The 14,290-nt window shown below is 40.8% G+C and overlaps 1 protein-coding gene across 2 annotated transcripts in view; it reads right to left on the minus strand.

Annotated features, from left to right (window-relative positions):
- Positions 1–14,290, minus strand: part of LOC124956738 — a 59,975-nt gene that overhangs the window by 30,391 nt on the left and 15,294 nt on the right. For both annotated transcript variants that reach the window (XM_047512926.1, XM_047512925.1), the window contains exon 2: positions 7,708–7,907. The gene's annotated coding sequence lies outside the window, so the exon portion shown is untranslated. The remainder of the gene's footprint in view (positions 1–7,707; positions 7,908–14,290) is intronic.

Here is a 14,290-nt window from a genome sequence, read left to right on the forward strand (position 1 = left end):
TTTGACCGGTCATTTAGTCCATGTCGCAAGCCGCTTACGTAAGCGTTTCACTCGACGAGCGAATGCACTGGAAGATTACGGCTGATAAACGCGTTACATTCACGAGGTCAACCACGACGGCTTTTATGAATGAACGGTTATACGCGTCGCGGTCGTGCGCTCACCCGGCCACGACAAAAGTCAGACAGAAGGCCCCCGACCGTAATCGATCGTAAAGCGGTGGATGAAAAATGAATCGCGATCTATTCTACTAGACATCTCTTTTTCCGAGTATTTTTTTCGATGTGATAATTGCTCACTTTTTTAAGCCGCTTACGATTTGGGAGAGACGATAACGTCGGACGATAATGAGAAGATGCTAATTGCAGCTCGCTCGTTAAAGCAAAAAATTATCCATCGCCGCGAATATAATAGAGGTGGGATCTTATAAAATAATATTGTTGTCGCTGAAGGAAATGAAATACGACAGATGAAAACTGTCTACCTTCGGATGGAGATAATTTAATCCATGCCTTGGATGGTCGCAACAATGGCTTTTACAACCAAGAGTAAGGTCGTCTTCGGAAAATATACCTTCTCTCTTCAAGAGTGCTGTAAGACATCGCGATCGATACGTATAACGACGATACGTTCTCTCTTAGATCGTACACGATAACAATAGAGAGAACCCCGTTCGACGTCGATCTCGATAAAGTCTTGTAGCAGCCCCGAACAGCGTAAAACGAACAAGATTTTTTTTTCGGAGATGGACGGGAACGACGACGACGACGGCGACGGCGACGAATTTATTTTCTTTTTCCATGGGAAGCTTTTAATACGACGCGTGATTATCAAGTCGTCGATATAAAATTAATTTGGACAAAATTGAGAATAAGCGAACCAATCTGTCGAAATTACAATCCATCGGCATTTCATTAGGCGTAAATACTGCGGTCAACTCGAAACAGTAATGCTTTAACCTTTGACATATACCGGATAGTATGTATACTGGACGCGTCGATGTTGGTCATAGGCCAACGGGTCCGACATTATAGGGTGACATTCGAATCAATCTGATTATCCAGGAACTCTTCTTCCTTGATTAATAATCTTTGTCTATCGTTGCGAATACCAATGTTTCCGATCGATACGCGCATTTTTGCATCTTACGACGTAAAGTCCATCACGCGTAATGCTTTTTTAAATGCGTCGCCTTTAAAAGTATCGCGAAAGCGAAGCGATCGAAATTATCACAAGGGCCGGAACTATCTCTGTCCTACTTTACTACCCTTTTTATAAAGGCTTATAACGCGTCTAATGCTACGATACGAGATTGTCGCGTATGAATAGCAATAAGGTCGTGAGCAATCCTCGTATCCACGGTACGAGGATAGGCGTCTCTTTATTATCTATACCTTAATGTACCTTGCATCCATCTACTCGACATATGTACACCTCTTGTGTAAAGAAATCGTTTTAAGAAATAACGACGACGATAACGAATCCTTTTTTCGTCTGTAATGCGGATAGCTATAGGAAAGAAAGTAAAAGAGATTCTTTACCGAGAGACGTCTCGCTCTCTTACGATCGATAAATTCTTCGTATATCTCGTCTGTTGTTTATGGAGCTCCCTTTTTCTTTTGATCTACCATAGGAAATACCTATCTCGTAAATATCATCTAGGAGTATCCTGAAATCGACCAAAGAAACGAGAAGCGAGAAGCAATAGATAAAATTTATTTCTTTCGTAGTGTTTTACAATTGGAAAAGTGGAATTCGGTAAACGGTCAACTGCTTAATTGATTTAAAGGCATTCGTGATGCGTACTCGAATTTCTTTTCAAGAAGTGAGAAAATATCACGACAATGGTCATCTCAATGGTCGCATAATTTTTTAAGGCAAATCATTTGTGCTTTTACATTTTGTGATTACAACCTAATCCACATCATTAATTCCTTCTCGAAACGGTCTTTTTATTCCAACTATAACTAACGGTATAATTTCTATCGAGTATGCTTTACCCATTAGTGGAACGTGTGCTCGATCGAAGCTATAGTTTGCCACGGTTTTAACCCTATGCCCGATATTCGCATATTCTCGTCCCATAAGAACGATATGCTAATACGCATCGCACTATACGTGTATATATATATATATATATGTGTATATCGCATTAACCGATATTTCTCTACACCGAGAACATATTTGCATACGTAAATACCTACGCACCTGTGCGATTAACATTTCGTGACTTTAGATAATTCGCCCTATTCGGTCCATCGATAGATCGACCGATCGAACGATTATTTATATCCTAATAATTTGTTCATATGCGCTCATCGATTCAAAACACTTTGTCAAATCTAAAATAAATCATTTCATTTCAAGTAGCGTCCAAACACTGTCACCATTTCCTGAAACGTAAAGCTTTCCACATTTACATGGACGCCTGCTCGTCCATACCGTAATATCCGTGATGCAATATTTTACCCTACTACGCTTAACGTTTTTATCAGCTCTTTAAATAAAGTCTCCCCGTTAGATTCCCAATATCGACGTCGGCATATTCTCTTACTACAACGTACCTCTCCTGTTAATGAAAATTAACAGTAGCTCATGATTTACTAGCAACATCCCCGATGACGTGTACGAAGAGCAATGCAATAGCACCAGACGCACACAAGTATATATATGTATATATATATATATATATAAAATACATACAGATATATCTATAATATTATACACATACACACACAGCATGCACGCGGAGTATCGATAATCCACACTCGGAAACGCGTTGGTTCGTCGTTAATCGAAAACCCCTATTCGTTTTATGTCGAATGGGAGGTAATATTTTATTTCGTAGCGTTAATCGCGTTTATTCGATCGAAGCCATTTTTTTATTGGCGTTACCACAAATCTAGCAGTAGCAAACTAATATACGTAAACGTAAATGGTGCCTATAAACGTAGACGTACGTATCGTTGTCGTACTCGAAAAGTTCGTTCTACTTTGACAGTTACCGTCTTTAGAAATAATCGATTTATTTCTAAAATGTGAGACTCCAATAGCGGCAAGCTCCAATCGATATTACTCGCTATGGTATGCGATATATCGTGTGATATATCGCACGACAACATATCGAGCTAATTGCTACTTAACTCTTTAAAATTATATTGCATTCCATACAAGTAATTAAGTTTCGCGAGTAAATCTTATCGGAGGTTTTTCTTTATTTCGTACGCATGTACTAGTTTTAATTAAAAAATTTGAAGCTACTAATCAAATTGGTACTTTATCCCTCCGTTCTATCGTCCCTCATCCACGCACGTGCTCCTACCGATGCTGGACCAATTGGATTTTGGTCCAGCACCAATGATAGATAATTAACGGGAAGCTCGCGATCGTCGGGAAACCGCACAGAAAGCAAATCTACACGTTCGATACTACAATAGGGTTTCTCAATATCGAGATTTTGTCAATTTATCGGCCCCGATTCTCACGCGACGAAACTGTTCATTAATTTTTCCTTCGGTCTCGTTTAATCCCGCGCGCTTATCTCTTGAGATACGTCGACGAGGATAAGAAAATTGAATTAGTACAATTCGCGTTTCTTCGATAAAGTAATTTATAGGATGCGCGTAAGACGACCTGTATTATTATAGAAAAAAGTTTTAATATTTAGTATAGTTTTAATATTTACTATAAGCAAGTGTACATGTGTAATGAAGGTTAAAGTCTTGTCGCATAAGGTATCGGAGAGAAGGGAAAGTTAACGCGCCTATAAGCTGCATTCATGCAGACGGTAGCAGAAACACGTCGTTCAATATTCCATCGAGTGTAACGCTTCGGTCTCTTGTACGACTGCAAAACGGAATATTTTAAGGAGCAACGGTTCCGTCTTATTGAGACAGTTTAGAACATGATTGGTCTATCACGGCAGTCAAGTCGATTCATTTCCGACTCTGTGTGCGTGTGATTTACAAAGAATTAATAAAGCTACGTGAAAAGCATTTGCTTTAATCGATCTACAAACGTTTACAACGTTTAATTAACTTTCTTAATCTATCACTCGAGAGACATAAGTAATAATGATTCGAAGGGAAAAAGAAGATAGATAAATAAACGAATGAATGAACGAATGAATGAGTGAATGAATAAATAAATGGATGACGGAAGTTGATAATTCTTGGATAAAGAAAGCTCGACGCGCAAAGAAGTAGCTACGCAAGCAGCAGCCATATGCAGGCATCTACTCCTCGAAGCAGCACTTCCTTGTTTGCCGTGTTTCTGCAAGGATAGATACGTACTACGTCTATGTATACACATAAATGCATAGTATACACATAAGCCGATGGGCACGTATGTACATGATGCGTACATGACAGGGTATGTGCGCCGCGTATGGTGCGTAAGCGGGGCTTCGCCGTTCGTTCGTTAACGCGTGTGTGCGAACGTGAAACGAGAGGCATATAGTTTACGCCGTGCATCCAGTCGGGAAACGTGGCGCCAACAAAGAGGAACGAGCCGGCCCGTGGCTATAAATAGACATAAGCGCAAGATAATAATCGATACTCTGATGCCCACATAACGAATCGATTTATATACGATTTATATACGAGTTATGTACGAAGCCTTGTGTACATATGTACGTTAATGCGCATGACCGTGCATTCGTGTTCTCTCCTTTTCTCTTTCGTGCATGTGCACGCGCTGACACCACACACATATGTGCACCACGCAGTGGCGCCAAGAGGACGAAGGCGGTAGAACGCACAATAAATAAAAGGGGAAACGCGAGTTCGTCGTCGCGTGCGCCTTATATCTCAATCGTTTCGTCATCTCATTTCGATAATCTTTACTTCGAAAATACGACTCGAGAATGACTCTTCGACACGGACGATTAAAAAAGATACAAGAAATATTCCCGATTCGATAGTCTCGTTTAAACCGCTAATATCATTAATATTTATTAGTCCAAGAAGCAACGCGTAGAATCGTTCGGCGATAGAGAGAGAGAGAGAGAGAGAGAGAAAGAGAGAGAGAGAAATCCTTCCTAGATTATCTTAATTACTTACTTGTTTACTGTCGCAGTATACACAGCTCGTTTGCATGGATGTATTCGAGTGCCGTTTCGAATGTTCGCCTTGACGAATGTTTAACGCCATTAAGTCGACGAGCTCGAAGCTTTTATACTCGAGATTCTCGACTAATACGGTTATAAATGGATCTTCGGTTATAAACGTAAATCGAAAAAGTTAATTTTTAAATCATTATGAAACAAGAAGCTTTTCGTTTTATTTACGAACGGTAACTCGAAACACTCGACGCGCTTACCCTATGAAAAAAGAAAAAAATTACATTTCGATACAAACATAGGGAAATTTCAAAACGTTTTCACGTCCGTTATAATTCGAAACGTATCAAAGATATACGTTAAGCGATCTCGTTATGATCGCGATACCTTTCGCTCGTCATAAATCTCACCTGTATTTAGATCGGAGCCGCGATATAGGAAGGATCGAAAAATTTTCCAAATAATTTCCATTCTAGGTAGGAAACTGATACGTAGTTTAAACTTGCTACGTATTTCATAAAATCGTGTCGAATGTAGAACGCAGGGAATTTAAAATAACCTACTTCGAAATTCAAATGATATGAGTTTTAACGCGAAAGAGCTCCATTTCCCGTTTAGTTGTCTGCGAAATCAATTTTACGTCGAGTCGTCGAAATATTCGACGAATTCCTTTCATCTTTACGTAATCCTCGCGAAAAGATGTCAAGAAATGGCCAGATATTTTTCTTTTTTTTTTTTTTTTTCATCTCGTTACGATTCGCAATTCGACGCGATAGAGAAATTTTGTCTAAAGTCTATAGCGAGGAGTTTTCGAGGAATAACGTATTTCGCGCGTTCGGAAGTTGCACGAACGGAATGCATTATCGGTGGCTCGATTGCGCCTATTCTAGCTGGGCGCATTGTACCAGGCGCGAGCACTACGTTTCATTATTCCTCGGAATCTCAAAGGAAGGATTTTTGCATATTGCAATAAAAAGAGGACACCTGGCGAGAGATAAGTTGGAGAATAACGGATGTACCTACATACGTAGACACCGCACGAGATAGGAATTTTATAGACGAAGGGAAGGGTGGGTTCGAGGGAAGGTACTTTTTTTTTTCTTCTTCTTTCTTTTGCTTTTTGTTTTTTTCTTTTTTTTTTTTTTCTTTCTCTATACCCAAATACTCACCGCGTCTTTTCTATGAATAGAATAAAGAACAAAGCAACTTACAGTCGCAACGACCAATGGGTTTAGAGTTTGTGGAATGCGAGGGTAAGGGAATAAAATTTCCAATAATTTAAATTAAACGATCATCGAGAAGCTCGCGTACGATCAGGATAGTACGAACATTGAGAATTACACGTATTTCTATCCTCGCATAGAGCTCTTTGTTTGGCTCGGCACTTCCATTTACTTGGAGAAAAGGAAACGAGATGCGTGGGTCCGTGCGTGCGTGCGTGCGTGCGTGCGTGCGTGCGAGCGAGAAAGAAAGTACAACTACGACCGAAGAAGCATCGCGTATAAATTCAACGGAAAACATGGATGTGGTCCATTATGGGAGAAGGCACGCCATCGGATAAATGGCAAATCCGGAAGCTGTGACGTAAGATAAAAGCTCTCGAGCGATTGGAAATCTGAAAAGAAAAAGTGGATTGCTTCCTACGACTGGCGATAGCGTTATCGAGACGAACCATTGAAATACAGCGAGAGCTAATAAAGTCTTCGAGTACGTCAAAGAAAGCGTTTAGCTAGAAGATTACAAGCGCGAAACTCGTTAAAGATTTTAAATGAGTACTCTTCGAAAACTTGGTAGTCTTCTACGTCGATACAAAGATATTTTAAGTCGCAAAAGCAAAAAAAGGTTAATATAGAGAAGGAAAAAGATTTTCTCTCTTGGCATCTCTCGAGGGTATGTGTAAAACGTTAGCATAAAGTAAGATGAACGGGGACATGGAAGAAGACGAACGGAGGCAATAGTTGTCAACGTTGAAAACGCGAGGGGTCAGCCAAGAGAAGTCGATCGACCGACGAGCGCGAAGCTATTTCTCGCGTATAAAACCTAAAACCACGAAAGGATAGAAAAACCTTCACCTTGTCTTTCGAATTCACAGTCGGATCCGTGATAGACCCGAAAGTACGATTATAGAATTAATCACCGTAAAGCTCCTATTTCTTCGATGACGATATAAGATGTTGGATTTTTCTTCAAAGATTAATACAACCTCGGACATTCTTTGAACGAAGAGAATTCTATTGAAACATAGGAATGAACAAAGCTCCGTGCTTTGAGTAGTGTTCGCTTATCGAGCCAAAGTAAAACAATCGAACTACTACTACTACTACTACTATTACGGTCTAGAAGATATTCTTGTAGCGTAAATAAACCTCTTTTGTTAACATTTCCGAGAAATGAAGGAATTCTATCCGAGGAAAAAATGGACAAAATGGGAAGACGGAAGAGTGAAAAAATGAACGAACGAAAAGGACTCGCCGTATCGAATAATTCTTTCTCATATTTCTCGAGCCGTTATTCGAATTTCCTCCGACAGTACAGCTTGTTTCCTACGTTGAATATAAACATTACGCGCTCCCGTCAAAGATCTGACGATAATATTTCCGTGAAAAAGTCGTACCTATTCGCGAATCAAATAGACTAGGGAGTCTTACCTCTTATCCCGAACGGCGGCGATGTTAGAGAAAGGAAAGTTCTCCGTCAAAGTTTCGCAAAAGAAATCAAAAGTACACGTCTAATTTATATGCGGAAAGAAGATCTTCCAAAAGATTTTGCGCGTAGACCACGGCCGAAGCATCGAACGTTGTTGAGCTTTCAAGATTCGAAGGCCATGGCTCCTCAATTGTTTCGCTATCTGGAACAAAATAGACACGATGTCAGATTAGATTAGATTAAAGTACTTCAGTCAACGTCATAACTTTTCTACGAACTTGCGCTTCGCACGCGATTTTTTCTCGATTAGGAAGAAGAAGATGAGTCGTGCTCTCGCGAAAGCTCACATATTGTATCGAGAACTTTAATAGGGGCGTGCGTATCGACGAAATTCTATTGGAAACATTTCAAACGATCGAAAACAATGGCAATCAAAAATATAATAACGAAACGAAACGAGAGAAATTGCGGCGCAATACGTCTCACGTTCCTTTTTCAAGGATCGTCAAAGAACGAGTCAATTAAAGACCACCCAATGCGGCATCTCTCCGGTCTCTTATTTTTCTCTCACCTTTACCTCGCTCGACGTCGTAAAATGGGAAACGTGCCAAGTCGACGAAGGAACATCGATTTTCCTACCTCTCTCTCTCTCTCTCTCTCTCTCTCTCTCTCTCTCTCTGCCGTCTCTTAGTATAATCCGATATTTTCATATAAAATCGACGACTCGAAGGGACGTTGATTCCGTTTCTCGAGAGATTTTTCGTTAAAGACATTTTTTAATGATCCCAAAGGGAGTTTCCTACTGGTTTCGACTCGAATATCGAATTATACTCCAAATTTACCGGCGAATTTCACGTTGCGTGAAAGAGAGGCAGAAACGCCGAGGGAGCTCTTCGTATTGATCTTCCTATTTCCCTACCTAGTTCCAAAGGAGCGGCCTGCACTTTCTGTTCGAAGGTAATAAATCGTTAAAGAACTTGAGAGAGAGAGAGAGAGAGAGAGAGAGAGAGGAAGAATTTTCAACGAGTGTTCGCGCGGAATCGCGTGTCCTCGAACGATGCCGCGTCCATCCGACGCTCGAGATAATGTATTATTTTTTTTTTCTCTCTATAAGGATTACAGATTACGAGCAACGATCGCGAGAAACGTAGAAATAAAAATCTCAAGCAGGCTTATTTTAGCTCTCGAGGAAGCGAGTCGACCTCCGGATAATCCCTTCTCTAATCTTCCTCTCGATCGACGGTATCGACCAGATTCGATCTCATAAGACGATTCCTAGCATTTAAATGCTCGTAATATCGCAAAGTACCGTGCTTTACGAGTCTGAATGCGACTCTAGCGTGCTCGCGAATTGTCACGAGGACTTTGTAAAGATTAACTTTGACTCGTCGACTCTGATATAAAATAGTATTAACGTCGCCGAGCGTACGAGGACCCTTTAAAATAAATCAAATAAATTTAAACGTTTAACCGTACCTTTCGACGGATAAAAGACCAAGTTTCTCTTCGAAGAGAAAAATATGCTATGCGGTACGGAAGAGCGAGTCTCCGTTTAATTCGTTAAAGGCCATTCTCATTTTTTTTTTTTTCTTTTCTTTTCTTTTCTTTCTTTCTTCTTCGACCGACCAACACTGAACGCGTACCGGCAACGACTGACCTTTCGTTAGCGCCGAAGAGTTTGCAAGTTGACTCCTGCGATAAATATTAACAGGCTGTCAAACGCGTACGCACGTAGCTCGTGCATATCGCGGAGCTGTTAAAGGATAGAAGAGAGCGCGGCGGTAAATGTTATGGATCGGGCACACCGCCGTTGAGGATACGCGGCGGGCACGATAAGAGCTTCCTTTTTGGCTTTCGCTCTTAATTGCTCATTTTTATCGCTCTTTTCTACCGGCCTACCGAATCGCCCCCGGACTTTCGTCCCGAGGTCGTTAACTCGACGGTCCGCCGCCTCTCCTCTAATGCCTTTCTATCGTCGATTCTTAAACATACGATCCTCGTGGGGAGGGGAGGGGGGAGGGAGAAGGGATTTAAAAATTTTCTCTCGTACACGGATTGGCTCGTATAGCTATTCAAATATTTATTCAAATTCGATTCCAACTTCCATAATCGCATTTGCAGATTTTACAAAGGCCGAGAAGCTTCCCTTCTCTCGGGAATAGAAGAAAATAGCTCGATCTCTCTTCTGGCTCATTCTCGCGCCACCTTTCCTACCATACGCAAGCGTCTACGTACATAAGCGTAACTGGAATTTTCGCGAGTGAACGATCACGAAAGAGATTCCGTGAATTCCATAAATTCTTCGTTCTTCTCTCCGCGATTCCACGCATTTTTACTATGCGACCGCCGTATTCCCGCTTCACGTCGAATATAGCTTACTTCCGCCTCATGGGCGATGGAAACGGACGGTTAAAGATTTAATATTACGGACTGATTCTTTCCGATACGAATGGCGACTCGAACGCTTACTCGAACGAGTCTCTCAAATGTTATACCGCGAATGTTGTACTCTCGAATATTGTAGATCGAATAAATTCGACTTTCGATTTCTTTGTTCGAGACGACACTTGACCCAAGACGTCCGAGTGGATTGTTGAACCTACACTCGAGGTCTCTGACAGCGTGTCTGCGAGGAGAAAACGGTCTGGCTTCACCCCCCGGGGAGTGATGAGCGATGAGGTAGCCAATAGAGAGAGGTAGGAGAGAAAAAGCGAGCGAGCGAACGAGAGAGAGAGAGAGAGAGAAAGAGAGAGAGAGAGAGAGAAAGAAATTCGGTAAGGGAAAGCGAATGATCGTGAGAGAGCAAGGATGAAACGAGGAAGAAGAGGAAGGAAAAAGAAGAAGCGTATACGTTATTTATATACCATCGATCGACTCGAAACTACTTCAAAGAAAAGGACGAATCTTAAGAAAGAACTGGCCAAAGTGTATAATCTTTATCCCGTGCAATATCCGCGATTATTAAAGCGAACGTTTAAAATATATCGCGACGCGACAAGTTATATTACAAAGACACGGTATATTTTATCTTCCAATCGCTTTTCTGAAGATCTTCTCGTAAAAGTTTTGCGTAACGCGATCTCTTCGTTTGAAACATTGATCTTATTATTGTGACGATTAACGACGTTGATATATCTACTTATCTTCGGCGTAAAGTGTGTAACGTTATAATTCGTTTCGTAAAAAACGTACGAACATACTTTTGGATGAACGCTACATGATCATTTGTCTTCGACATTTAATATATTAGGTTGGAAACTATGAAACGGACGTTGAATGAAAATAAATAATTAAACAAAAACACCCATTTCATAGTTTCCAACCTAATAATATCCTAGCTACTAAGACATCTATTTGAAGGATACCGTCGATCGTGACTTTTTTTCATCGGGTATATAGCATTAACGATCGCATCTTATGATCAGTGCCATTTCAAAAACTCGATAAGATCGACTGATATTTTCCCTTACTTCCCCCCACACCTTTCACGTTCGAGACGGTTAAACGCACCGTTTGCTTCGTACGTCCATCCGGTGCTGCATCGATCCGCTCGATCTCTCTCGCTCTCTCATCCATCTATCTCTCATCCATCTCGATGGTCCAGAGCCTGTGTGTGTACTCCATCAAGTGTATATACCCTGGCGCGTCAATTAATACTTTGCCAACTAATCGAATTATTGCATCGTCGAATGGAACACGCCATGTCATAGAGGATATAGAGAAGGTTCATTCGTTGGAGAGAAAAGCAAGCTTCTACTTGTCTTTCAAACGATACCTCTCTTGGACGAACGAGCGTCTTTTCCCATACACACCGTTTAGAGCGAAACCTACCTCTCCCTTTGTTGGACAAATAAGCGATGATATCTTCGATGTCTGCGGAATTCTATTCGCAAATACTTTTCCCTTTGTCCTTTCGACAAAAAAAGGTTCGATCGGTATAGCAAATTAAAAGAGATCGTGTACTTGTACAAAATACTTTTACTTTTCTTTTTTCTTTTTCATTAAAGGATCAGATTTCATTAGATTTTTTCGATCTAGGTATTATAAGTACCTAGGAAGTAATTACAGAATAGTATATATTGTAAATTTAATAATACGAATGGACGAATAAAGTTGAAAATTTAAAAATGGCTTGATCGGTTTGAGGCTTAAAAACAGTTTTGATCGATTTGCAACGGATCAAAAATGCGAGCCGTCGAGGATCGAAGGAAAGGTAAGAAGAAGGTGAGAAGCGAACCGGGGTCGCGACCTAGCCGAGGAACGCACTGCGGTACCGTAGATAGAGAGGAGGCATCGTTTTACAGGCTGCATAACGCCTCGTATCGTGTGCACCGCGGTCGATCGGTCGGTGCACCGTCCGATGCATCTCGAAACGTCGCACGCAAACCTTCCGTTGCGCAGCGGTCGCCCTCCTAAGTACATGCCCACAGGTATGATATACCCGCATTGCAGGTACCGATTGAAATTTCCCCTTTCCAAGTTTAAACGTTGTTCTCGATCGTCGATTATAAAACGGACGAATCTGACGACTCGTAATCAATTAGAAATATTTTCAAACGCAATTTTATTGGAGGACCTTAGCGCGACACAACTTTAGCCATTTAATAATCGCGAATCGTTTCCTCGGTATTTCGAAATGACTTTCGAAAAAGATTCAAAGGATTATCGGACTAGTGCCGGCCACGACTCGATCGTTCCTGGATTATATCGATTCTATGCTCGCCAAGTTTTATCGATTATTTTACTTTCCATCGGGAAAGTTTTATTCCCGTGTCGACGAACCTACAGATTCGTCGTATCTACCTAGGTATTTTCATTGCGCTTCCTACGTATTTTCCGCGGAAACTCCTTGAAACTTTATGAATGGAGTAGAAAACTGTCTCTCCCAATGCTCTCTCCCATACTTTTCTCCATCTCCGATAACTTTAATTTTCATCGCATACAGTATTCTCTTTCGGTATAAGTCTTCAAACTTCAATCTTCTAATGTAAATCGAATCGAATTTCCTGCCGGAAATTGTTAGGACGAGGAGGAAAATTACAGCGACCGCTGCGGAATATTTAGGATATGAGATAACGTGTCGTTGCACGGATTGATATCATTTTCTATTGCTACGCGATACGTCTAGTTGTTTTCTTATCGCAAATTAAACCCGGTGATTACGTCGCTTTGATATCGTAGTAGGTGATCGTTAATGTTGCCCGAGGATGACGACGGGATACAGAAGAGCGTGATTTTCTAGAACGACCAACGAGAAACAAAGAAACGAAGGAAATAATGAAAATGAAAAGGGAAATAAAGCTCAACGACGATCCTTCTTTAAAGAGAAAAAGATATAATAACTTTTTGCAATGCAGCTGCAGCCATTCTCGCGTGAATATTGACGAGGTTTCGATCGCTCTCAGAAAATCGACTTTTAACGGATTAGAACGAGCTCGTTTGACACCATGAATCTATGCTTTTCCTAATCGTTCAACGATCGGACGATTTTCCTATCTCGAGAAACTCTCGATGGTATTCGATTTAAAAGTAACAAATTGTAACTTACCTGATAAACCTAATGCATTACATTTTAATTTCGTTGCACGAAATAACGTTGTTATACGAAACGACCATTACCATAATTGTCCCTGCAATTAACGCGCTCCGACCCGAGAGAGAAAGAGAGAAAGAGAGAGACAGAGAGACAGAGAGACAGAGAGAGAGAGAGAGAGAGAGAGAGAGAGAGAGAGAGCTTAATTATTTTTATTATTATAATGATAATAATAATAATAATTCTCGATTAATTCTAACGCATCGAAACCAGGATACGAACAAGCGTAATTCGATTACGGAATTAAGGACGGTTTTCTCATAAAATCAAAGGGACGGGAACGCAATAAGAGCGACTAAGTACCTGAGAGCGACCGGTGTGGTGCTTTGTCGAACGAGAAACGACTAATTCCGATTAGCGTACCTTCGTTAAGCAAGCTCCGCTCGCTTTCTTTCCTCGATCGTGCATTCTAATCTCGAGGTGAAAAGGAAGCCGACGAACCTACGGCTCGCATCGAAAGGTGAACGTTTCTAAAGAAATACGACTAACCTATTCGAACGACGAGCTAAAACGTGCTTCATATTTTCCGTTTAAACATTCGTAAGGATTAAATCCCTCTCATAGCGATGCTAATGAATTTATCGAGTTTAACGAATAAATATTCTTTTCCGCGATAATTTCATTCGAGAGGAAGTTTGTGGGGGCGGAAAGCTCTTGGTCCGATAAGGAACATCGTAAATTATTCATGTCGGTAAAACTGCAAAGTCTGAAAATTATACGGCGTCGAATAAAATATTCAAAGGTAATGGATTATACGACTCGATCATATACTGGAGAGAGAGAGAGAAAGAAAGAGAGAGAGATGTAAGGTTGAGATTATTTCGAGAATACAACAAACAAAGAAGCATATTGTGATCCCGCCGATACGATCGATAAGAATTTAGTTTGTTCGCCAAGTTTAACCATTCTGCGGCTCATCAGAGAAAAAAAAAGAATATCCTACGTCGGAGCGATTTTCGAAGGATATTCCATTGAAGAAGGACTCAACTTGT

Source organism: Vespa velutina, chromosome 23 (assembly GCF_912470025.1).
Source record: "Vespa velutina chromosome 23, iVesVel2.1, whole genome shotgun sequence".
NCBI lineage: Eukaryota > Metazoa > Arthropoda > Insecta > Hymenoptera > Vespidae > Vespa > Vespa velutina.